The sequence below is a fragment of the Tupaia chinensis genome, unplaced genomic scaffold (genome assembly GCF_000334495.1).
Source record: "Tupaia chinensis unplaced genomic scaffold, TupChi_1.0 Scaffold000097_1, whole genome shotgun sequence".
NCBI lineage: Eukaryota > Metazoa > Chordata > Mammalia > Scandentia > Tupaiidae > Tupaia > Tupaia belangeri.
This window is the reverse complement of record NW_006159559.1, coordinates 4,907,830-4,935,440: the sequence shown is the minus strand read 5'-3', so window position 1 is coordinate 4,935,440 and position 27,611 is coordinate 4,907,830. Positions and strand designations below refer to the sequence as shown.

The following is a 27,611-nucleotide window of genomic DNA, read 5'->3' as shown; positions in this document are numbered from 1 at the left end:
GAAAAGAAATTTTTGCATAGTAAAACACATCATGACACAACCAAATAGACACACATACATGCACACACATGCACGCACGCACACACACACACACACACACACACACACACTAGTGAAAGAAAATAATGCATTGTCATGTATGTTGCAAATGTTTTCAGTTTTTAGCTTGTCTTTTAACCCTTTTAAAAATGCTTTGGACAATGTCATTATTAGAAAACAGACTTCAACAAAATGTCTTTGACATGAGTAGTTCAAGCTATTATACAGGCAAATTTGACACTTTTTTTTCTTTTATGATTTTTGTACTGAATGTTATACTTCAAAGAACATTTTTCACTTGAAAATTATGTAATGATTTACTAGTGTTAGTGTGTAATAACTTAAAAATAGTTATTTACTGTTTCCATGAGACAGAGACAGACAGATAGGCATTTTAAACAGGGTCTTCAGGCCACAATTCACCCCCAGCCTCAATCAGCCGGCATCATGATCACATGTGTACAGGGAGACCTTAGAATTTCCACTCTGGACCGACACATGTGGCTCCAGCATGATAGAGTGTCCAATACTGCTATACCACCATGGCTGGCGTATGTAGAAATTTTATGGTTTCTTTTTATTTTTTTAATCTTACATTATTATGCCATCTTGAGCTTATTTCAAAGTAGGATAATGGATGAGATAAAGAACTAACTTATTATTTTCCAAAGTTAGCCAATGGTTCCAACACCAATAGTGGAATATTTTGTCTTTCCCCATTGACTTAAAGTGCTACCTTTATCAGATACCAAATTCTTGTCTTTTTCTTTTATGAGACATTTTTGCTATAGCATGTGTGTGCTCACTGGAGACACAGAGAGAGACTGAGAGACAGAAATCAACCCTCACCCCCCCCGGGGAAGTTTGCCAAAAGTTACATTAGGATATAAGGATTTTTATTGCAATTAGCAACTTGTTTAGACTTATTCAATAAGAATTGATCTCTTTTCAAAAATGGAAATTTTTTTCAGTCTCTTAGTAAAGAAGTATTACATATTTCTTGCTCACTTTACAACTAGATTGTACATTTTATTTTAAATTTGTATTTTTTTTAAATAGGTCTTACTGTGTACTGAGCCATTAATTAAATTCTTTCTGATTAGAATATTATGCAAATAGATGTAAATGTAGATGGTCTTTCCTTACACTTAGTATAAATTTCTTTTTGCTTCCATTTCTTTATTTTTCCCCAAGGGTGGAGGTGGATTTCAACTCATATTTATTCCCACACACTTTTTTGTTTCTCTTGATTGTGATCTTTTTCTGTAATCCCATTTTAACCTGAATTATGTCCAGCCATTTTTCCTTTTCTCTTTCAAAAAATTTGATTTGGAATAACATCTTTTTTTCCCCCAAATGCTGCAGTTAATCTATTCCTCCCAGCCTGAGCAGAATCATAATTCCCATGCAGAAACAGAGTGTGTGACTTCTGAGAATTCTCCATTATGGCTCAACAGGAACTTTTCAGACAGCCACATAAGTCAGGAGTAGCCTTGCTTACTAGACAGAGGCCAAGTGAGGTAAGATTACTTATGAGAACTGTATTTCTGTGGATGCTGTTCACCTTTCTAATTTCAATTATGCTTAGCTTAGCAAATATGAAGGGATTTCAAATAGTTGGTAAAAATATGAAATTAAAGTACAAGTGTGTTTTGGTACAGAAAGATTTTTAAATCACACATGATTTTTCCATAATAAGCATTTTCCTTGAACTTTTTAAAGATCTCTCAAATGGACCGAAAAAATAACTACAAGTGAAAGATGAACACATGGCTGTATGCTAATGTACAGAAGTGTACTCATGAAGACCACACAATTAAAGGAATGTACATACATTGTTATTCCTTATGATAAGTTATAATAAACTCAACACTTGGCTACTCTTCAAGTTAGAGACCTTGGGATGCAAGGAAAACAAATGAGCTCTTAGTACTTCAAGAAAGTAAGTCTATTGACAAATGGACCCAGTAGCAGAACTAGAAAATCACCAGGGTCTTTTAAAAGAGGTGAAACTTTGCACGCATGTTCTCATGTACTCACAGAAAGGGCACCCCTTTATTAAGGCGCCCTTTACAACACCCCTGCTACTTCTCCCAAGCAACGCCTGATGTTACTGATCTCTAGCAAGAGGAAGCTTGCAGTCATATTATATCACCTCTAAAATAGTGAGTGGCTTCATGATTGCTGACAGAAATCCCACAGTAATGAGCTCATTAATGTCTACATTATTTAGGGGAAGGCTGCTTTATATCCGGTGGTAGCCAAGGTAAGGATAAGCAAAATAAAATGAAAAATTATGATGAGAAAATTCATCCATGTTTTACTTTTTAAAAATCTTAGTACTTATTTGACAAATAGGACAAATAGTCCTTTTTCATTCCTCCCCAAGCTTTCAGTGCCACTTAACGAAAACATTCTAGGATATGTTTTATTGTACTCTAATTACAGCTGAGGGCACAGAGGCATGTGACTGTGGTATAATAACTAAAGCCCTGGAGTGCTTTTTTATTCCATTAAAAATGACCTTAGCCTTGGATCACAGAGCTTTGCATTGATTGTCTTTTTTTTTTGTGATTCCCTCTCCACAGGTCTGCTTCCTCATCCAGGATGAAGCATTGGATTGTGACACATGGGGGTCAGTGATATTAACTCTCTTTCCCGTGAGAAATAATTCATCATCCAGCATTTGCTATTAATGTGCCTCTGCTGTGAGTAAATGAAATCACATAAAGTGTATGGAAGCTGTGGAACAGATAGGCATTATATAAATATTAGTTATATTCATGATAGAGAAAATAATAATTTTCTCATCGCTAAATGGGAAGCATTGGGCTGCAGAAAAGGAAAGGTTGATAAGTTTAGTTGCTATAAGAATAAATGGTTCTAATTACTTCTATGGAAGTTTCACCTCTTTGGGGGTAATTTTAAACTTTATTTTCTGCCTGTTTCAATAGGATCTTTTACAAATAATAACAAATAGTGGACCTGATAGTGTCTCCCAATGGAAAGACTTCCTTGCCTTCTCTAGATTTGAGGAGGACAAGTAGTATGGCCCTACATTCACTAGATCACCGGACTGGATTTCCACTTGGAGAATGGGAGGTAGAAAGAGTACAATGGGTTGAACTAATTCAAATTTATTTAAAAAGTAAGGGCTTACTGAAAGCCAGGTATTATGCTAGACAGTATGAGAGGGACAGAAAATGAATGAGAAAGAAGTGAGTCTCATTTCATCCATCCTAGAAAATACACTTGAACTCAGGAAAGGCAGGTACAAAAATGGTTACTGATGCATTGCTTATAATAGTGAAAATTCAGAGATGCTCTACATACCTAGTAATAAAGAATGGTAATATTAACTATGAACTTACCCATGCAATGGAAAATAATCTGTCATTTGTAAAGAGTAAGATACATTTGTATGTGAAAACATCTGCAAGACATGATAAAAAAATAAATTAACCAAGGACCAGCAGTTAGCATAATGACTATCTCGCTGGACTCCCCCGTAGTCGACCGCAGTTTGCATCCCGCACCCAGTGGCTTAAAACTCACGCCGGGCGCATGTGCGTGCATGCCCAAGATCCCAAGAGGAGAATGAAGAAGAGGGGATTGCGGCGTGGCCATCCCCTCTGGGGAGTGATTTCTCGCTTTCTATCTCTCTGTCTCTGTCTGGTGAGCACACGTGCCCTATAGCAAAAACCTCTAAAAAAATAAATTAATTAACCATGCAACATGATACATTCAGTATAATAGTCTATGCACATACAAAACACACACACACATACACATACACACACACTGCACACACACACACACACACACACACACACACACACACACACACACACTCACATATATCCACAATCATTATGTATATTGAAAACAGCCCTGGAAGAATACTCTCCAAAGTAGGTCCTCCCATTGTGCAGTGGTAGGAAGTACTTTGGAGATACATTATTTGGTGACAGTCTGGCAGCCATAAGTGATATCCCTACAAAAAAAGTGGATGATTCTGGTTAACTTCAGGGAATAAAGCAGACCAGGATTAAATATAGTTGTCAAAGTGAGCTTGAGTTATTTCTATAATGTCTTAATTTTTAAAAACATATTCATTTATCTCTTCCATGAAAGAGAGACAGAGAATGAGACAGAGAGAGACATATATATATGGCTGCGTGTGTATGAATATACTTAGCTTAAAAAATAGCACAGAATGAGAAGTCAGGAGACTTAGATTCTACTTGTACTTCTGATTGTGCTCCTTTCCAGAAAAGTCAGTTTTGGTGATTCACTTATCTCCTTTAAGTCTGCTTTCTCATAAACCCAGTGACCTAGGTCAGGGGTTCTTGGTGGGGGTGATTTTTGCCTACCAGAGGCTATTTTGGAAATTGATGGGGTTACTTCAGAGAATGTAGTTAAATAACTTTCTCAGGATTATAGAGATACCTATTTGGTAGTTTGGCTCTAGAATCCATATTTTTAATGAATTGCTGTTGCAGATGTCCACTCTGTTTCTTCTTGCCTTTTTATCCATTTCCCCTAGGAATATGTAATATTTTTAAACCTTGAGCAGGAAATGTTTAAGGCATATTATCCTTAAACTAAAAGTGTTTTCCCAGCAGCAACTCAGTTCTTGTCATATCTCCAAACTTAGGGTGAGAAAATGCCAATTCTTACTTTTTTCTGATAATAAATGAAGGCACTTGTAAATTAATTAACTTTCACAAATCATCTCTCAATTAAGAGTCCTTTCTAAATTGAGAAAGTACTCAGAACTATGGAATAAATTAATTCAGTTCTCTGTTTAGGAAATCACAACTGACTTCAGTGAAATTTCTGGAACCCATCTGTCATTTCAAAATATGCACTATAGGGGAAACACAGTAGCACCAGATCCAATATGGCAGTCAGCAGGAGGCTGATGAAGGAGCTTGAAGAAATCCCCAAATGTGAAATGAAAAACTTCCATAACATCCAGGTTGGTGAAGCTAATTATTGATTTGGCAAGGGCTTATTGTTCTTGACAACTCTCCATATGACAAGGGGGCCTTCAGAATCGAAATCAACTTTCTAGCAGAGTACTCATTCAAACCACCAAAGATCACATTTTAAACAAAGATCTATCACCCAAACATTGATGAAAAGGGGAACGTCTGTCTACCAGTAATTAGTGCTGAAAACTGGAAGTCAGCTACCAAAACTGACCAAGTTATCCAGTCCCTCATAGCACCCATGAACAACCCCTAGCCTGAGCACCCCCTCCAGGCTGACCTAGCTGGAGAATACTGTAAGGACTGTAAAAAATTCTGTAGAAGCACTGAAGAGTTTACAAAGAAATATGGGGAAAAGTGAGCTGTGTACTAAAATCTGCTAGGATTGATTCCAGCAAGTATAAGCAGAGACCCCGAGCATTTAGACACTCCACAAAGCAGGACTCTGTGGAAAATTGACACGTGCCATTGCCTGGCATTTGCTCGTGGCAGTTACTAACTTTCTATAGTTTTCTAAATCAAAAGTGGTCTAGATAACCTGTAAAGAAAAGATTAAAAATTTAAGACATTAAAAAAAAAAAGAAAAAGAAAAAAATGCACTATAAACTACATATGGCATAAGTCACCAATTCAGTGGCTCCCGTTATAGTTAACTTAACTCCTTGCCTTGTCCATGAGGCTTAGAGTTGTTCACCCTGCTTATTAAACTTCATCTCATTCCACTTTCTCCTAAGTTCTTTGACTTTTTTTGTTCCCAAATACTTTAAGCTAGTTCTTAACTTAGGGCTTGTCACTGAATGGAGATTGGAATTTTCTTCCTCCAAGTCCTCACATAGCTGACTTCTCACCCTTCAACTCTCAGCTTAATTAAGACCTGTAAAAGAGCTTTTCTGACCATCCAAACTAAAGTAAGTTTCTCTCCATATCCCATTATTTGTGCTAATTTCCTCATAGCACATGCATTTTCTTCTTTATTTCTTAGTCTACTATTGATTGATAGATTCCTCTGGAAGGTAGATTCCAGGAAGGCAGCATTCTTGTATGTCTGGTTCAAGTCTGTATCCCCAGCCAGGACTGCAACTGTAGGTAGCAAGTCAGTGTTTCGCTGAGCATGTTTCCAGCTTCCCTAACTATCAGGTTTTCCATTTTTCTCTTAAAGGCCAAGGATAAAGCTTTTGAAGTTTCTCTTAGTTCTTTAGTTCAAAAAAAATGGTATGGAAAGGTAGAGTAATCTACCCAAACTCATGGCACATTAATAGCTAACACAAGCTACCATCTAGGTCTTTGTGCTTCCAGACTAGAGCTCTTTCCGTATGTCATGCAGATCTCACTCTGAATGAAGTGCTGAGCTGACCTTTGATTTGTGACCTCTGTGACCATCATACATGAGAGGCAGTGTAGTCACAGAGCTGTTGTCTTTCTGAAGATCAATACATTATCACTGGGATGGTTTGGTACCTAGGCTATTAACAGTGGTGGGTACAAATTGAGTGCTTTCTATGTACCATGCACTATTTTAAGAGCTTAATATGTATTAATCTATATAACTCTTTTTCTCTCTCTTTTTCTTCAGTTGCCATAAGGCATGTGCATGCATTAGAGAGAGAGGGGGAGAGAGAGAAGCAGCATCCCTTCATGGGGCATAGTCACACTGCAATCCTTTCTTCTCCATTTCTATATCCTGTCAAGATGTTGGGCACACATGCTCACACATGTGCCCTTGAATTTCTAGTCTCTGGAGCTGGAATTCAAATCACACTACCTGCCATGTGGGATCCAGTTGCCTTTAACATTAGGCTATTGAACTAGCTCAATCTAAATAGCTCTCTTAAAATCCCTGCTAAGTAGATACTATTATCATCTTAATTTATAGATTGGGAGTTTGAAGCACTGGTGTTAACGAGCTTGTGCAAGATCATTTATTAAGTAAGTTGTGGAATCAGGATCCAAACCTAGGCAGTTAATTCAAAAGCCCCTGCTTTTAAATATTAATGCTATTCTACCTGCTCTGGTCATAAGGCACAAATTATCCCTCAGAACACCAAATAAGAGAGTTTTCATCAAGATGAAATAAGGAAGAATCCTCAGTGAATCGTGAGGCAAATGCGAATCAATAATGCAGTTTTCATCAATGCGGTATTGACAGAACTATCTTTCTTTTTTAGGTTTTAATTTTCCTTATGCAAGGGTCCACCATAAGCAGCAATAAAAGAAACAGAACAAACACTCCTGAATCACTAGCTTCCGAGGTACTGAGTGGTGCTTTATTGATGGCAGGTGTATGTGGCTTCCTGGAACATGTTGTTTACGAATAACGACATCTTTCTGGCATTAAGAGAGTGGAGGGTAAGTGGGATCCTGCTGGTCTGGGAGCATGACACACTAAATAACTGATTAAAAAGAAATGGCTTTGTTGCTCCTCTGTACAGGCCAGAGTTTTTATAAAGCTGCTTTCTGAAGTTGGAGATGGCAGTTGGGTCAGGGGATAGGCACTGGGTTGGGGAGAGACTTAAGCAGCAGAGAACAATGAAAACTTTACCTTCTAATTGCAAGCAAGCATCCCTTCTAGATGAAATGTGATTTTCCATGTACATGGAACAAGTTTCCTCGGTTAGTACCTTCTCAATTTCATTAAGTTTGAGTTATTATATTTTTATTCTGATTACTACTAAAATTTCTTTTAAAATAAATCAGCAAGAGTCCTGTAGATTATATAATCTCAAATATAGAAAGAGGCTATTTTCAGGAATATTGTATTGCCAAGTGGGTTTTTATGTATTTCATTTGGTAAGTTGGTTTATGACATATGTTTCTCATTCCCATTTTTAAAACTCTATAAGAATTTTTCAGCATAACATTAACTGCTTTGATACTGAAGATTGACTATAAAATAGAGACCTTTGTTTGGGGCCAGCAGATAACATGGTGGTTAAGGTGCTGGACTCCCAGATGATTGTCTGAGGTTTCAGTCCCAGACCTGGTGGCTTGCTGTCTCACTCTCTGTTCAAATTGAAAAACAATAATAAATAAAATAAATAATTCTTTAAAAAGAATTAAAATTCACAGACAGTCAAGGGCTGAGAAAAAGTTTTTAGAAAATAGATTATGCTTTCTCATAATCACATTTCAGATTGACTCTATCTAGAAGTGGTGGTTGAATTATTTCTATGATATTTTCTGGAGCAGCACAGTCCTACTGATACTCTGAAAGATGAATACTCTGAAAGAGGAACATGTGAGTCTTAAAGGTGTTATATCTGCTTGGGGTTGAACCTCCACTAAAACACTTCACTCTCTATTATTGTGACACTAAAACCCAGGGCACATACTATCTATATCCAGATGTCAGCTTCTTTACTTGTGGTAATATGTAGTTTTCAGTGTTACTCATTGTCACAGTTAATTAATGGAACTCTTATGTAATGGGGAAAAGCACATTAAAATAAATCACCTGGTTGCCAAGTTATCTTCAAATTAATTAGTAATTAGACAAAATTCAAACTCATTTTCTTCTGCTTCATTTCCCTTTCTCTTCCCAACAAAATGACCTTGACCAACAACTAATGTCCAGTGTCAGAAGTATACTTGAGAGACTGTATGATATTGCCCTTTTTATTGGTCTTAAAATGTTCTAATATCAGAAATTTTGAAATGGTTCAGCCTGAATATTAGAAATAGCATGGAATAAGAATTAGGAGATCTGGATCTTCTAATTAGTTGTGTGTCCTCAGATGAATCCCTTGGATCCTCAGATCTCCACTTCCCTTTCCTGTAAACCAGGATTTGCAATATTGAGTGCTCTCGGCAAACCTCCTGGAGTTGCTGCCTGTATCAAAGGAATATTTGTAAAACGAAACATGCTTCTACAATGGCAGGACGTTATGAACATAAAGTTTTATCCTCAGGCATCATACTTTTCTGAGGGGAGCTATGTTATTTAAAAATATAGTGCTAGTGTTGAGCAGCCAACTTTACCTTTCAATGTTTTGCTTGTTTGCCTTTCTTTTTATTTATGTTTTTAGAATTATCAGCCTGAGAATGAAGAAAATAAAACTTGACAGATCTGTTGGGTTTTTATTTCCAGATTCAACCTGAGAATTGCAGTTTCCGAGTCTTACTAAACATACTAATTAATGCCTGTCTAGAAGTAGTGTCAATTGAGATGGCAATATGCCACGTTTGTTAGCATCATCCTCAGCAGACGTTTTTGCTTATACTGCCAACAGTATAATTCATTGTTGTTCAGTAAAGAGTGGCCATTTTCTTTTCCTGTTAAGGCCTTTTTTTTTTTTTTGGAGAGGTTTTTGCTATAGGGCGCGTGCGCTCGCCAGACAGACAGACAGAGACATAGAGACAGAAAGCGAGAAATCACCCCCCAGAGGGTATGGTCACGCTGCAATCCCTTCTCCTCCATTCTCCTCTTGGGATCTTGGCCACGCACGCACACGCGCCCAGAGTGAGTTTTAAGCCACCGGGTCCGGGACGTGAACCGCGGTCAACTACGTGGGAGTCCAGCGACATAGCCATTACGCTAACTGCTGGTTCCCCCTGTTAAGGTCTTTTCATGCCTGCTTTTTGAGGTAAAATGGAGTTCTGGGGAAAACTTGCTTTGGGGAGATTTTATAAGGGAGTAACCTTGATCGTTGAGCATGTTATATGGACACGTTAGTGATAGGATATGCCACATATAATGACATGCAACCAATCTCTGAATTTATTTTTAAAAAATCTATTTAAAGTTACGATTAGTGAAGAAAAAGACAACGTACAAAATATCAGAAAGCACACAAAAAAGGTTTAGTCTGGTGTTGCTGTCCATAGTATACATAGTACCATACCTTACTACAGTGCTGAAAGCCACATGGCTGACCACGCTTTGGATGTCTGGCCTGGTGGACCTCAGATGTGTTGGGCATGCACAAGTGTGGCCAAAATCATGGTGGGTGGGAGGAAGGGGATTGAGGCATGATGAGACCCTGACAGTGTGCTTCTCTTTCTTCCTTCTTCCCCTTCTCTCTCTTGTGTGCGCTCTCTACCACAAGTTACACACACACAGGCACACACAAATAAAGGTGAGTTTGAATAAACAAAGCAAAAAGCATCTCACATAAAATGAAGAAATAGCAAATTGCATTGACACAGCAGTACACAAAATGACTCTAATATATCATTTTTAAATACCATTGATTTACTAAAAATGAAACTCAAATTGAACACTAAAATATAAAGTATCAGTGAATATTTCTATAGCGCCTCTCACCTCAGAAAATGTAAAAACATTAAAGTACAGGCAAAAGAGCAGTTCTGAAGATTAAATTTAAAGTGAGATTATTCTAGAAAAGACAATTAAAAAGTAAATATAAACATTTTGTTCCCTATGTAAATCATCTTCCTCTCAAAATACAAACGTTAAAGTCTCTGTACATTATATTAAATCAACGTTTCAAGTAGTCACTTAAATTGACTTAGAGAATCATCAAAATTCCAGGTTCCATATACATAAACATTTTTATCATATAATCTATAGTCCTGATGTTTATGGCAGACTTTCCCATAAACATGGGAGCAGTCAGACAGAGAGATTAAAAGTGTCCTACAGAGAAGGAGGCTCTGGTCTAATATTTAACTCTTTATAACAGCTAGGAATACCTTAACAGAAATTTCCTGCCAAGTAGACTGCTCCACAGGTGGTTGGCACAAGGAAGAGTTCATCATTGTTCCCTGAAATGGTTCAGTGGAAAGAAGACTTGGACTCAGAACCTGGGTCTGAGCCCCAGCACTGACACCCAAAGCTAAGTGATCTGAGACGACTCACTGAATTTCTCAAGGCTGAGGTTTGTTCATCTGTGAGATGTGAGTAATGATAGCTTAACTCACAGCGTTGATGAGAGTCAAATAAAACAATATCTGTGAATGTGCTTGGTAAACCATGAAATGCTAATAAATGCATAGCATATATAGTTCCTGACAGAGTAACTCAAATATAATACTTGCTTTGATTTTACAGAGTTATTTAGATGAAAAAGTCAGTGAAGTATGAACACTTCTGCTCCTCTCATTTTGTACAATAGACCTCATGTTAATTAACTCTAACCAACTCCATGTTTGGGAGGCATGTATTTAACTTTGAAACTGTCCCATAAAATAATATATAGTAAGTAGCCCCAATTATTTTAACCACCGGAATTATTGCCCCATGCAACAAGCAGTAGAAGTAGAATATTCCCCTTTACTTAAGTATGTGGTATCGAAAATAACAGCCACCCTTTACAGTCTATTCCACCAGGGTTTCATACATCCACCCCAACCTCAGATGAAACTATTTATTGCCAGCTTCTTCATAACATTTGACTGTTTTCACTTCTGTGTTTCTAGATGCTGTTTACTTTACATTATCCTCCTTTATCAACTTTGTATTACTATTACCTCTTAAAAGTCGTTCTCTTCTGGAGCCCTTCCATGATTGACTCTTATTCTTCTTTGTTAATTGTAATTTTAACAGTACTTAATAGAGGATTGTGTAAAATCTCATATTTCTGTAGAATTTCTATGGAATTTTAGTACACTGCATGAATTAAGACTAGATATGCAAAATGATAGTGGATACGTTAGATAATTTCAGTCAGTTCATTGCAGCTTTTAAAAAAAAAAAAGAATGCAAAACTGGTCAATCCAGTTCCCATTTATGAAGAGAAACTGACGTGAATCAGATTAGAAGTGACGTTGGTCCCAGTTCCCTCCAGTTTAATGTGTCTTTGCTTGAGTTTGTATTTGTGGGTGTGTGCACATATATTTCTCAGCTGTTTGACTCCCCAATTACTTAATCAGTAAAAGTCATTAGATAGAAAATTATAGTCCATACTGCTGCTAATTTGTCATGAGTCTTAAGCAACCCTGTGAAGCTCAGTCCTCACCTATAAAACGAGCATGCTGTACTAGCTGATCCCTAAGGTCCCTCCAAGCATGTGTGACCTATGGACAAGGAGCAATCTGTAACATACCCATGCCAGGTCATATCTGAAAAATACCTTGCCATTGTCTGACATGTCATTTTCTGTGAATTTAGAATGGACGTTATTATATTTTACATAGGCGTTATTGTATGAAATAAAAAAAATGAAGCAAAAGGAATGGGAATTAAAAATGTGCTTCTTTCTTGGCTTTTTTCAGTATGAAGATATCATGGACTGACATTATTTGTTCAAATGTTGCAGTGCATTTCTCTTGCCTGATGCCACTAGAAGCCTTACAAAGGAACAGAGCCTCATCCATGATTTAGTTTCTGACCCCTAACAGTCTACTATCCTGCCCCAGTCTGAGCCCCAAACCTCAAAATTTGCTATCTATACTAATTAAAAAGGTTCTTTTATTCTACCAGGGGATTGTTTGCCAGGTAATCACTATGACTTTATGCTGGTACTTTGGAATGGAGCAAGAAACTGCATAGGTGGCCTCCTTGTACCAGCCCCTAAAACAGAGTTGGGCAGCCTGACCCAGCTTCTGGATCATTAGGTACAAAGAATAGCATCTTGTCTTGAGTAAAATCATTGCTTTTGATTAAAATACTCTGACATACCTGTGGTTGATGGATGATCTTGGAGCTTTTAAAGTTTGTTAGACTCTCTAAGGCATTGAAAAGTGAGAGTGCTGTGTCTTACATAGAATAAATGTTTCATAAATGTTTATCAAATTACTAAACCAGACTGAATAACATTTTAAAGAAAATTCTTCATGAGCTGTAGTAGTGGGCTAAAACCAGGCAGATGAGGTTCAATGGAAATAAGCATCAAGTCCTATTCTGGTTGCCATTTATAACAAAAAAAAACCCTATGTTTGTATAGATTTTTACAGACTACAGACCATTTATACCTATTTATTCCATTTAATGCCTACCAAAAATATCCACTTGACTATATTGCCATTTTTTAGTTAAATATGATATAGACATTATAAGCAACTTGTCTGAAGTCATACATCTAGTGCATTCCTGGTGGAAGTCAAGGTCCATCTTCTGATTTTGTGTTTCAGGCACTTCCTAAGATATATTAAGGTTCCGCATGCATCTAAGAGACTTACCGTGTTCAGATGGAGGGAGACTTGTCTTTATTGAAATACTTTTGGAAAGAAGTAGTTTTACTTACGTTCATGAAAATACATCATCTAGGACAAGATGAACAGTCCCACTGAACCATGTACTGGTCAAGATCATATCTGGAGCACATATCTTATTCTGAGTATTACATTGTAAGGTTTGAGATTTATGAAGGGTCATAAAGTAGAGAACTGAGGAAATTTGTTCTGGGGGTTAAAGTTCTGAAAACCACACCTTACAAGAAGCAATAGAAAGAATTAGGGATATTCAGCCTGGAGATAGGGCGAGGTAATGACATGGGCAGGGAAAGTATGCTTGTGTCTCCAAAATCTGAAGCCTGCTATCTCAGAGGTCTTAGATCTGTAACTCCAGAGGCCAGAATAGAATTGCTAAAAAGGTTATTTTAAAATTCATTTTGAATATTCAATATAAAGGAAAATTTCAAGAGTAAAACTTACACAAGAATTCAGTGCATTTTCTTGTGAGATATAACTAATCGAGCAAAATGAGTAGACCATTTGCTGTGGATGACATATCACGATTTTGTCATTAGGTAGGAGGTTGAAATAAATGCTCTTTAAAGCCCTTTATGAAGGCCTCTAAGATTTTACAGTTTAACCTTTTTAAAAAATAATTAAGTTTGAACAGAGGAAAAATACCCATCTGTTCTCATAACCTACATTTGCTAGTGATATCTAGGTTTTGTTACTGCAAACCATTGTACCCCCAGAATTTAGCAGCTTAAAACATGGATCTTGTGAGTCTGGATTATGGATAGTTCTCCATATTGTCAGCTAGAAGACTCAATGTCTCAGTAGAGGGCAGGAGAGAACTTGGTAACTGGAGGCTGGAATCTTCTAGAGTTGTGCCATCCAATATAGCAGGTACTAATGGTTTGTAGCTACTGGGTGCTTGAAATGTGTCTGGTCTGAATAGAATTGTGCCCTAGATTTAAAACACACACAAACACACATCCACAAACACACACAGACATGTAAACACAATATTTCAAATATAGTATAAAAAAAGAATGAGACTATACTTTTAATAATTGTATATTTATTATATATTTAAATAATACTATTTTAAATAGAATGGGTAAAATAAACTACATTAAGCTCCTAGTAAAGATGGAGTTTTATAAATGGGTGACTGTTGGTTTGTGTGTATGTGTGTTTCTTAAATATTCATAGAGAATTGTCAATGTAAAGTTAGTTCAGATGGTCAGTTTGTCTCGTTCCCTTTGAGACTCCTTTTAAGGGTTTGGGTCCCCCCAAGTGATTTATACTTTGATGTTAGTTGTTTAGAAGCAATGATTACTTTCATTTGTAATTGATTCAATAAGTCATTTATGAATACTTGATAATAATATAATTCTAACTAGTACTTAATATTAAATAATCCTCAGAGCGTCAGTGTTAGTGGACGTCATAGAGTCCATTATGCTCTCCTGGATTGTAAGTGGTAAGCACTGTCCTATAGTACCTTTTAATATGCATTATGTATAGATGACTAGATGATCAGTTACTTTTTAAAAATTTTTTTAAAAAATAAATGATGTGTGCATGTGCATGTGAAAGTGTATGTAGGTGTGCGTCTGTGTGTGTGTGCATGTGTGTGTAGAAGAGGGGGGGCAACCTTCACAGGATCTGGTTACTCTATAATCTGCTTCCTCCAGTTTCCACTCTGTCAGATCTAGTGCATCCATGCACATGCCTGGTATGTTTCAGGCTGACTACACCAGAGATTTAAATCTTGGTTATCATGTGGGATGGCCTTCTGTTGAGCAGTGCATTTCCACTGCACCATCATATATAATATGTATATATGTATATATAATATGTGTATATGTATATATAATATGTATATAATGTATATATTATATGTATATGATGTATATATAATAAGTATATAATATATATAAATAATTTATTTCTCCTATAAGCAAGAGAGACAGACAGGACCTCAAACAGGGTGATGACACTGATCCACCTCTAGCTTCAGCCAGGTTTGGATCATAGGTAAGAGTGTGCCTGGAGTATTCAAGGGAAGTCTCTGAACATAAAACCAAAACCTTCTCATGTGAATCAGCCTTGTGGAGCACTGTTTTTTTCACTGGTGTGCCATTGTCCAGCCTCCCCAATCAATAGTTAATTGAGCTGGATCCTGGGCCATGGGAGTGGAAAAAATGCCAAACAACAACACAAAGAACGCACAAAAAAAACTAAAAATAAAAACAATCAAGTCTGCATTCTTTGCAAATGTTAATAGAATTCTGCACCATCTTTTAATTCTAGTTGGCGTTTTTATTTCCCGTCATAAAGCAACTAGAACACATATAAAGGTTTCCCTCTCCAAAATTAAGGCTAGATTTATAAGTTCAAAAAACAGAAAGACATGGATTAGATTTCATGGCATATACAGAGGATGTTCAGCTCAGCTCTTAATATTTGCTTTGTAAATAACAAAAGATCCTGAAAGGGATCATAAAACTAAAAATAAGTTGCAATGCCATGGAAAAGATTTTATCTAGAAGAGAAGCTCTTGAGCCTGTGGAATATTTTGCTTTTCCTTATGCATTCCTTTCTTTCTTAAAAAATGTAAACAAGAAAGAAAATTAGGTAGCATAGAACACTAATATTCTCAATTTAATCTTACAGAGAAATAGGCAACTACCCAGGAATTGAAGAGAGTGCTGAATGAGTTAACTTGAAAGAAAACTAAAGCCCTTTGATTGTCTGCTTATTTAAATTAAGTCATAAATCTTGTCCTGGGTAATGCTCTTAACATAAAGATTAATAATAGGCTTTGGCTTATACACAAATTGGTCATGGAAATTTTTTCATCTGTAAAATGGGTATAAAAATACTGAATAGGATTTGGGGAAAGATTAAATAGGATAACATAAGTCAATGGCTTAACAAAGCAAATAGTAAGTCCATTGTTGTTATTACTAAAATATAGTAAAAGTAGAGTAGAGTGCTCTGAACTGAAAGATAGGAAGCCCAAATTTTATTACTATTTCTCCTACTAATTAACTGTATGACTTTAGTCAAGTGTCTTCATTTCTTTATGAGTAGAATCAGAGTTTATCGGAGAGGGTGGATTCCTAAATGTTTGGCTTTAAAATCCTATGATCATGAATAAATTAGATAATTGCCAACTCCTGTTTTTATCATTCTATGTAATATAGGCCTAGAGTAAGGACTGATGGTTACCAAAGAATGACTTGCAATGTGAATAAAACACTTGTAAGATAACTATTACATTTGTTTGACTAGCCAATATCTTGAAGCTAAAGACTATGCAAGTGGTGTGTAGGCTAAGAGTATGTGCTCTGGAGTCAGATGCCTGGAATAGAATCTAGATCTATTTATTAGTTGTGTAACCTTGCGTAAGTCAGTTTCCTGCCTGTGTAATTGAAATAATGCATATCCAGCATCAAGGTGTTGTGAGATGGAAGGCCTATTTCACATAATCTCCTAATTTTTTTTCCTAGTGGACAATGGAGCCTGGTTGAAAATAGAGAGTGAAACAAATGAGCAAACCTCTCTGAGAAACACTTTAGTATCCTGCTGCCTAACTTAACCCAAGTTCAACACCAAACATCAGTCAGAGTTGTGTACAAGATGAAAGGGCCAAAATATGAAAAGCCAAACTTGAAGTTAAAACTGCCTTCATAAGATAGGTAAGAATAACTGGCATCTGGTGACAGTTACTGAATTAATCTTATCTTTGTCCTTATCAGATTGCTGTGGTATATGGGTTTTGGTCATTCCAGGCACCTGAAGCTATTCTATGGGAGGGCCAAGTTATTTCTGTTCTATGAAAATCTGAGCTGATTGGTTGTAGAGCCACTGGAGAAAATGAGAAGCTGCGGAAACTATTTGCCTACCATGGTTGATCTAGTTAGTACGAGCTCACAAATGACAACATTTTTTCATACATTCTACACTGCCTGGAGGGCAGGTGCAGGTACACCAGTCAAAACCAAAAAACTCATTCTGGCAATTTTAATTTATTCCCCATGTTTATTCTCAGTAACCTCATCTGACATGACATATACCATATTTGAAGGATTTTGCAGTTAAGAAAATCCTTGATAATTGGCCATCTGGATCAGGCTCTAGCTTCTTTTTCCCTGATGTGTCAAGGGAACTGGAGTTTTTTGAAGGACTTGGCCACTGACTGGAGTGGGTGCATCCCACATCCTGGTTGAACATTATGACTATCTAGTCCACAACCTGGCCTTGCATTTATCCAATCGCTGCTATAAAGGAGCTCCCCAGGTGGTCCCCAGACAGGCTCATCTATAAGAATAAGGTAAACCAGGTCTAGGCCCTGAAGCCTAAAACTCAGCTCATTCCTAACATTTTAAGAAACCGACTTCTCTTGTAAATGGAAACTGTTCCTTCAAAGCCTTCAGTTCAACATTAACCAATGTAGATGATTCTTTTATGAAACATCTTTCTCCCAAGGAAGGCTACCTATCACTTGTGCTCAGCTCAAAATTCCCCTTCTCACAGTAATCTATTTTGAGGGTAGGTCAAATTTGGGAGATTGCCTATGGCTAAATTTCTAAAGTCTAAGTCTATACTCTAAATCTCATTAGAGGCAATGGAGAGGAGAAGCTGCTAGCCAGACTAGGAGGCTTAGTATCTGGTCCTTCAACCTTAGCAGAACAGCCTTGGGCATGTCATTGGCATTTTCTGTGCCTATTTCCTCATCTTCAAAGTTCATCATGATAGAACTACGTACTTTATGAGGTTGCAATCAAAGGTGAATAAGTCAATTCAGGATGCAGTATATAGAACAGCATATGGCCCAAGTAGGCACTGGAATTGATCAGTGTTAGCAAGTATTCTCATCTAGAAGTCTAAGAGCTTATTCAACTTTCTATGGTGCTGGTTGACTTTTTAGAACTAGTTCCATCCTGAAGAAATGAGATGAGGGGGACCAGCAGTTAGCATAATGGCTATGTCGCTGGACTCCCATGTAGTCGACTGTGGTTCGAGTCCCAGACCCAGTGGCTTAAACTCACTCCAGGTACATGTGCATGTGTGCCCAAGATCCCAAGAGGAGAATGGAGGAGAAGGGATTGCAGCATGGCCATCTTTCCTGGGTGGTTGAATTCTCACTTTCTGTCTCTCTCTATCAGTCTGGCGAGTGCACACGCCTTATAGCAAAAACTCTTCAAAAAAAGAAATGAGATGGGAAAGAGGTAACATAGGACAGTAAAAGAGGAACCTTGGCTTCAGGTGCTGTGGAGAGTGCCCAGATGGTGGCCCCCAAGGAATAGTTTCTGACTTCCTACTAAGGCAAGAGTGGCTGGACTGGGCTATAGCTGTTTGATATATATAAGGAGCAATAATATTGATAACTTTGAAAGGTAAGGCAAGACAGGTAAACGAAGTAAGAAAGAGCTTACTATATTTACCTGAACTGTAGTTTCTCTTAGGGCAAACCTTATCCAAACAGAATTAAATAAACTCTAAATTCCTTTGAAGCAGAAACTATTGTCCACAGTGAGCTCTCAAAGGTATGTTTAGTCGGTTGTGAATGACGAATAAACAGCCCCAGGTCCAGGCTGAATTTATTTGTTCTACAAACCGGTGAGGCTGTCCAATGATGGCCTTTAGAGAGAGTTGTAAGGATTGCAGCCATTCCTATGTGCTCTGCTTCGCCTTGATGATTCAAAGTCTATCAAGAAGAAGAAAAAGGCACAGCTTAAAGAAGTGTTTAATATGGAGTAAATCATGACTGTGTTTTTATAGTTTCATTAAGGGTGTTCCACATTTTTCTTGAGATGAGCTAACGGCGTTGATTCCTTTGGTGTCTGAATGGACATACATGCAAATTTTTTTTCCCCCGAAAATGTCTTTGTTTAAAACATGTTTTTTCCTTCTGAAATGAGATGGTAGTGAATTAGATTTTTTTTCTCCACATTGTAGAGCTTAGTATTACTTTGATTCTTTCCAGAACAATAGAGCAGAGGCTATAAACTTTTTTGACCTTGATGCACATCACAGCCTAATACACACAAATATACATGTGTGTAGCCTAAGTTGGATTCTTTTTTTAAAAAAAAAAACATTAACATCCTCATTGATGTAGATAAGGAGGAAAAGATTCTGAGTGAAAAGCCTTTCTAGATTATGTGATTATTGAAACATATTTGTATATGAACTGTATTATATTCTCACATTGCACTGCATATAATTTGGCACCCCTCCCCCAACAGGCTGCCTAAGTGGAATGGTTTAGTAACAATTAGTCAAATGTCACAATAGGGACTTAGGCTAAAAAATGTGAGCATCTTTCGAAAATGAAAAAAATAACAAAAGAATAAAAAAGCTCAGTGTGTGGCAGTAAATGAGTATCAATTTTAAGAAAAATACCGCAAGATAGCATTTTAAGATTACATCTAAATAAAGTTAGAGTTGGTGAAACTGTAGCGTCCTTTTTAAGAATAATTATCAGTTGGCCTTATTCGAATCATATTGCCTTAACTTCAAAGATCAGGTCAAGAACCAGCAAATTTTTTCTGTTGAAGACATATAGTAAATATTCTAGGTTGCATGGGTCAAAAGATTAAATAGAGTATAGGTAGACATTTATATAGCAAAAAGGAAAAGAAATTTCCATGTTTTACTGATAAAATTCAAATTTTAATAATACTGAGTACAATTTTTAATAGTACAAGTCTAATAGGAAGAATGGAGTTTAAAAAATTCACTCAATTAGAGTTCAACATCAGTATTCACTACCACTCAAATGATTCCAATTTTTTTTTTCTTAAAAGACTTTCTTAGTTCCTAGGCTATCCAAAAACAGTCTGTTGACTAGATTTTGCCAGTTGGCTATAACTTGCTGATCTTGGGTTAGATACTTGAGGGAATACCAGCAAAAGCATTGTTCACCAAAGAGCAAATAATGGTGAAAGAGTAACATCTGTTGAGGCTGTTGCTGAGGTCCTGATAATAGGAACAGTGCAGTAGTTTTCAAACCAAGTAATGGCGAGTCTTTAACATCAGTTTGGAATCACTGTTTTAGCAGAGATTGAGAAATTGCACTCCTGGTATAAGAAAAGGAACCCAGCACAGAGCAGTGTGGGCTGAAAGTAGCCAACAAAGAAAAGGAAGAAGATGGCTTTCTGAAGGAACAAAAGTAGAGGGGATTCTCTCTTGTCAGGGTAAAAACAATAGCCTGTTCATTAGTTAGGATGACCTAAAAGTTTAAATCAAATCCTGCCCAGAACTGAATATATTTGTGTTCATATTACTTGTCACTAATATGGACTTTGCTCTCATTACAGCATCTATGTGGCTTCAGTTGTTACTTACAAATCCCTCTGTCATCTTTACAAAGTTTCGAGAGATATTATACATGTATAGAGTAGTCCCTCCTTATTGCTTACCTGGGAGTTCCACTTTTTGCAGTTTCAGTTACCTCTGGTCTACTGGGGTCTGAAAAGAAATGGGTGAGTACAATAAAATATTTGGAGAGAGAGAGAGAACATTCACGTAACTTTTATTAAACAGTATATTGTTACAATTGTCCTATTTTATTATTATTGTTGTTAATCTCTTATTATGCCTAGTTTATAAATAAGTTTTATCATAGGCTTATGTAGAAAAAACATGGCATATATGGGGCTTATTACTGTCTGTATGTGGTTTCAGACATCCACTGGGGTTCTTGGAACATGTCCAATGTGGCTAAGAGGGACGACTGTATATGCTATATTGGTCAGTTATATGTTGATACCTCCTGAAGTCAATTCTGAATTTCAAAATAAGCAAAAGCAGTAAGTAACTGTGACTCATCTCCCAGAATCCTCTCTAAACAGTGCTGCACTAGCATGACTTACATTTGTCTATTACAAAAGACCTTCTCAACTTGTCTACCTCTAGGTTCTAGCGCACATACAGAGATCAATTAAAAAATTTTTTTTTTGAACTGGAGCAGTAATTTATTCATTCAAAGTTTTTAATATTGTAGTTTGTGTGAGCATTTAATTCCTTATTGATATTTTCAGTGTCTCTAGGTAAAAGCATTCTTTTTAAGAAAAGGATCAGATAAAGAACCTATTCTGTGGAGTCAGTCTGCTGGGTTTGAATCTTAAAGCCTATCCTATATAACCATGGGAAAGCTAATTCCTTTTTTCTCAGCACATATTGGGTTCCTTGGCTGCAAAATGGGACTAACTGTTCTTTTTTTTTTTTTTTTTTGCTATAGGTTGCATATGCTCACCAGAAAGACAGAGAGAGACAGAAAGCAAGAAATCACCCCCCAGGGGAGATGGCCACACTGCAATCCCTTCTCTTTCATTCTCCTTTCGAAATCTTGGGCACTCACGCACACGCATCTGGCATAAGTTTAAGCCACCAGGTCCAGGAGTTAAACTGTGGTTGTCTAAAGGGAGTCCAGCAACATAGCCATTACGCCAACTGCTGGTCCCTGGACTAACAGTTCTTACATCTCTGAGTTTTGTGAGCATTAAGTGAGATAATTTATGTAAATTGTTCAGCATACTGCCAAGTACATAGGATACACTCAATAATTATCAGCTATTTCTGTGATTAGTTATTATTCAACTATGATATGGTATCATGATGCTAATATCAGTTTTGTGATGTGTGTGTGTGTGTGTGTGTGTGTATGTATGTGGTGTTGTAGGCAGGGTCTTACCATGTTGTAATCTTTTTGCCTCAGTTTGTGATTACAAGCGCCCAACTATTTAGGATAGGCCGAAAGTTGAAGCTGGACCTTCTGTGTGGCCCCAGCCCGCAGAAGTAGTGTCTAGTTCATGCTATATGGCTGGGCCTTGATACAATTTTTTTATATCAAATAAATAGATATTTAATTGAACAAATGCATTAACAAATAATTTATTTAGCACTTACTCTGTGCCAGTTATTATTATAGGCACTGAAGATATAGCATGAACAAAACAGATAAATATACATAGTGTTGTAGAACTTTCACCATGGTAGGAGGAGGGAGCACAGAGAGTTAAAAAAACAAACAATCCAATATATTGTGTTATATGTCAGGGGATAATAAATGCTACGGGGAAAATTAATGTGTGAGTGAAGAAGGGAGTGTTGAGGAAGGAGAAATTGTTATTTAAAGTAGACTGAGTGGTCAGGGAAGTCTTCTTGGATCTGGTGGCCTATTTCTCTAAAGGGTTGAGAGGCCTGAGGTAGGATTACCAGATTAAGCAAATGCAAATATAGGACATCCAGTTAAATTTGAACAGTCATCTGGTATTTTATCTGGCAGCTGGATCTGGGGATAAGGAATGCACAGAGTCCTGTTTTCTTTTGGGATAAAGGGCAAATGAGTTTCATTGAAAAATTCTCATGGGAAGAGGGTGCCATGGAGTGTGAAGGGGAAAAGGTCACAGACCTCCTGACTAGAGTTGCACTGCTGCAGAGGCCTGGGCCAGGCCATGTTATTCTGAGTGCTTGAGGTTTGGCGAGTTCTCTAGATTCTAGCCTGTGGGTGAGTGGGAAATGGAGCATGCTGGAACTCTATAGCTTCCTCTTAACTCCTGGTATTTGTTATTTGGGGTCATAGAAAGTCAGACTGAAAACAATCTTAGATGTCAGGTAATACCATCCTTAGGAAACAAATGCAGAAATGTCGAACAAAATGCTCAATATCATGAAGATAGTGCCTCTCTGAACTGGGATTATTGATTTAGATGCTAGAAAGGTCAGTGAGCTATAAGAAAAAAACTCTCCACATATCATTTTCCATTTTTTTTTTTTTACTCTGTAATTCTTTATCCATGTTTCAGCATAGCAAAACTTCCTCCAGAAGAATGATTTCAATGGTAATGGTAGTTTCTACCATATAATGTAATTCTCTTTTGACAAGTCAATGCTGTTGTCTTATACACAGTAAGTAGAGAGTTGGTTTCATCTTGGCTCTGGGACTATAGCAATAGTGTTGCTTATTGCTTGAGATTAAAAGGTAAAGTCAGCTCACTTGAACATGAGGGCAGGAGTTTCTGTTCATTTTTTTTATTTTTGAAAATTCATTTTCTAGGATAGTGACTAGTGTATTAGTAGGTATTCAGTGAGTATAGTCTAAGTAATGTATAAGAATTTGCAGTGCTACAAGGTTTTCTTAAAGGCAAAGTCTGGTTTTTGCTATGTCATTTTGAAATAATGCTTATTTGTATATTTGATATAGTAGAGATAGTTCCTTGCAGACGCTAAAAGTGTATGTCATAGTGGTTCAGAGAACAGAACCAGAGACTGACTGCTAAGTTTATCGTTACTTTATGTTCCCATCTGCATAATTTCTCCCTAACTTTGCTCTTCAATTCCTTCTTCTATAAGATTGGGACAAAAATACTAGTAACATGTAATTCATTACATAAAGCATTTAGATCAATGTTTGTTGCATACAGGGCAATCAGTTATTATTATCTTAATCTTACATTAGCCTTACTACATCTTATTTTATCCCTCATATAATGTTGAGCATATGGCTTGTGATTTATAATGATTGTCAAATGACTAATAATGTTACTAGTACTTCAATAGTTTAAGTTCTTTTTAAGATATTGGAAAAGAATATCATGATTAAAAATATCACTACTTGCTAGTCTAGTCTCTCTACCTTTGAGAGAGAATGAACTGAACAATTTTCAGGAAAAATTAATGTTTTTTTTCATGAATCTCTCTCAGAAGCAGGAAAGCAAACGTATTTATATGGGAATGAGGTAGTCCCTTGCCCTTCTAATCATAGGTCATGTCCACCTTTGCCTTTGATGAGCTTTTATTGTTGGGAATCCAAAGAAAATACAACTGTGAGGCAAAGGAGTGGCTTGTCAGTGGGTGCTTGCACCATTTCCCCTTTGTATGCGCAAAAGCTGTCACAGGGATAGGTGATTCCATGCATAATCTACCACAGTTTGACTTTCTTTCTTCCACACCAGCAAATCCACTTGGCTAAATTTACTGATATCTTTCCTAACAGTCAAAACCAGTAATCCCTTCACAGCCTTTCTCTTGATTTCTGAAGTGTTTCCAGCATGCTGTCCTTTGGGAAACCCACTAAGTCTTTGGAGTCTCAGATACTCTCACTCCCACCTCCACCTTCTCTCTCCCTCTCATCTGGTGGTGACTCCTCATCCTTGGCTTCCCTGTTACATGGTTATGGTGCCAATGGTTCTATATTTAGTTTCATTCTCTCATCATTTTATGTTCACTCATGTCTTGCAGCATCAGGTACAGGTTGTATAAAGTGCTTAGAACCAAAAGTTATTCAGACTCAGATTTTTCAGACTTTGGAATATTTGCATATGTACAATAAGATATCTTTGGGAGGGAACCCCAGTCTAAACATGAAAGTCATTTATGTTTCATATACACTTTATGCACATTGTCTAAAAGAAATTTTATATGAAATTTCTGTACTGCATTGTTTTGACTGTGATCTATCATATGAAGTCAAGTGGGGAATTTTCTACTCATGGAGTCATATCGTTACTTGTCTTAGTCCATTATTGTGTTGCTAACAGAAATTCCTGATGCTAGGTAAATTTAAGAGCATAGTGGTTTATTTTGAAAAACATGCCAGGTGCATGTGTGTACATGCCCAGTTCTGGTGTCTGAGAAGTCCAAAGGCATGACCAAATGGCAGAAGGCAGAAATTTTAACAAAGAGTATGGTCTGTAACCATGTGGCCTTCTCTCTGCTATTCTGGTCTCATTCCCTCTGCTTATAAACCCTACCAGAACTTAGTTATGGAGGTTCCACTCTAGTGACATTAACACACCCTAGGATACCATAAAGGGATTAAATTTTCACTTAACATCTTTATAATGCAGTTAATACAATCAAGTCTCAACACATGAGTTTCTAGGAAACATCCAAACTTTGCCCACTGAGACAAAATCCTAAAACATAAAATTCTGGGGACAAACTATTATCCAAACCATACCAGTGTTCAAAAACTTTTGGATTTAAAAGCATTTCAGATTTTTGTTTTTTGAATTAGGACTGCTCAACCTGTATTAAATAGTATAATAGGCTAAATAAATGGCCTCCAAAGACAGTAGGCCCTAATACCTGGAACTTATAGATGCTACCTTAATGGAAAAAAGAGTTTTTGTAGATGTGACTAAGTTAATGGTCTTCAATGGGGAGATTATCCTGGGTTATCCAGATAAGCCCTAAATATCACCATTAAATATCTGTATGAGAGGGAAGGAGAGGAAGATATGCACAGACGAAGAGGAAAAGGCAATGTAATCTCAGAGGCAGAGATCAGAATGATTCAGCCACAGTCTAAAAAATGCCATTTGCTACCAGAAGCTGGAAGAAGCAGGAAAGAGATTTTCCCCTAGCATCTCCAAAGGAGTGTGGCCCTACCAACACTATAGCTGTGGTCCAGTGATACTGATTCTAGACTTCTGGACTCCATATGCAAAAATAAATTTCTGTTATTTTCAAACCAAGTTTGTGGTATTTGTTAGAGTAGGTCACAAGAAATAGATACAACTGAAACATCAAAAATTTATGTTGTTAGTTACTATCTTTTTTTCTGAGTGCCAGATCCATGTAATCAAATATCTGCTAGGCATCTCCATCTGATTTCCCATTTAATATCAGAACTAGCCATGACTGAGCATTGCAATGTGCCGAGTGTTGTACTAAAGCTCTTTAGAAATGTTCCCTCATTTGATGTTCATTTAATACTCACTGCAACCCTCTAAGGTGGATAGTCTATTATCTTTGCTTTAGAATGGGGGAACTAAGAGAATTTATGTAGCTTGTCAAGGATTGTAAAGATGGTAAACGCTAGAGCTAAGATTTGAACCTAGCGTGTTCTGGTTTCAGAGCCAAGCACTAATAACATTGCTCTGCTGTCTCAGATTGCCTTATGTCTCAGGTTACCCAGATCCTATGCCATGTCCAGTCAGTACTGTGCAGGGCTTCTGAGGACAGATTGCTTCAGCTGAATTCAAAAGTCCTTTATGGAGTCCCTACTACCTGCCAGGAGCTCACTCAGTCCCAGTTGTTTGCGGCCATTACCAAGGACATCGTGCTGTTCTTGTTTAAATATCAAGCCATCTGAGGCTGGAATACTTCCCAAAATTTATGTAACTTCAGTGTTATAGCCTACATCTGGATGAAAATCTGAGATATATGCCTGTAGGTGGCACAGAGGTTAAGGCAGCTGAATCCCACATTACTGACTTCATAATTTGAGTACTGGCCAGAGTGACTTCAAAACCATGCTGGATGCATGTACACACATGCCCAAAGTTCCAAGAAGAGTATGGAGGAGAAGGGATTGTGGCATGGTCATCCCCCCTTGGGGATACTTTCTCACTTTCCTCTTCTCTCTTTCTGTTTCTCTCCAGTGAACATATGTAATCTATAGCAAACAGAAAAGAGAAAGAAAACCTGAAACAGATAAATATTCTTTTTGCCTATTGAAACTCTCAAGTTTATTGATAAACTCTGTTCATAATTATTGTGGCTATCATATTACCATGGGCACTTGTATTGTGTTACTGTGGGCTCTGGGGGAAAATTTAGAAGGTGAAACTGAAATAATCCTTTTAGCATTTGTGATGTTTGATCTTCCATTCTGTGCTTGATATACCTGAGTCCCTGAACCCCTAGCTGCCTAATATTCCCCTCTAGCTCTTCCTTTATAGTTATCACTTGAAATGTGGGCAATAGTAATAACTGTAATATCTTAGTCATTTTACTAGGTGCCAAGCACTATACATATACTGTCTATTTAAATCTTTTCACAATTCTTCAAAGCAAGTATTCTTTTTTCCATTTTATAGATGTGGAAGCTGAGACTTAGAAGGGCTAATTTTTTGAGTTCACTTGACTAGTTAGTGGCAGAAGAGAGTTTGGATTCAGTGAATTGGACAATTAGAAGTATTAAACTAGATAACAAGATTTCTTTTTTTTTTTTTTGGAGAGGTTTTCGCTATAGGGCGCATGTGCTCACCAGACAGACAGAGAGACATAGAGACAGAAGGCAAGAAATCACCCCCCAGGGCGGATGACCACACCACAATCCCTTCTCCTCCATTCTCCTCTCAGGATCTTGGGCACGCATGCACACGCGTCCAGCGTGAGTTCTAAGCCACCGGGTCGGACGTGAACTGCAGTCGACTATGTGGGAGTCCAGCGACATAGCCATTATGCTTACTGCTGGTTCCCGAAAACAATTTTTCTTAACACAATTAAAATTGTTTTTTCAGATCACGTTGGGCAAAGCTGAGAGAAGGAGTAGGAAAGAACCAGATTCTACATAGTTCAGGAAGAGGCCAACTAGATTTTGCCTCCACTTCCCAAACAGCCAGCTGTGATTTCTGCCTCTGAAATTGACTCCTGTTTGGATACAAAGACTATGACAGTAGTAATGATGCTGATATCATTATTATTACATAAGTATTAGTTGTATAAGATATTTTTGCATTAAAGAAGTTCTTTCCC

At 37.2% G+C, this 27,611-nt stretch overlaps 2 long non-coding RNA genes across 3 annotated transcripts in view; both read left to right on the top strand.

The window, feature by feature from the left end:
• The window catches only part of LOC114006876 (uncharacterized), a 30,353-nt gene extending 16,225 nt beyond the window's left edge, over nucleotides 1-14,128 (top strand). The window contains exons 2-6 of the long non-coding RNA XR_003548542.1: nucleotides 1,405-1,559; nucleotides 2,628-2,747; nucleotides 4,851-5,020; nucleotides 7,199-7,379; nucleotides 12,204-14,128. This is a non-coding gene — a long non-coding RNA (uncharacterized LOC114006876). The remainder of the gene's footprint in view (nucleotides 1-1,404; nucleotides 1,560-2,627; nucleotides 2,748-4,850; nucleotides 5,021-7,198; nucleotides 7,380-12,203) is intronic.
• Nucleotides 14,129-15,053: 925 nt separating this feature from the next.
• LOC102481206 (uncharacterized) overlaps nucleotides 15,054-27,611 on the top strand; it is a 27,934-nt gene continuing 15,376 nt past the window's right edge. The window contains exons 1-4 of one of the 2 annotated variants that reach the window (XR_003548541.1): nucleotides 15,054-15,146; nucleotides 16,625-16,813; nucleotides 20,441-20,605; nucleotides 20,808-20,932. This is a non-coding gene — a long non-coding RNA (uncharacterized LOC102481206). The remainder of the gene's footprint in view (nucleotides 15,147-16,624; nucleotides 16,814-20,440; nucleotides 20,606-20,807; nucleotides 20,933-27,611) is intronic. The other variant, XR_333806.2, reaches the window with a different exon arrangement.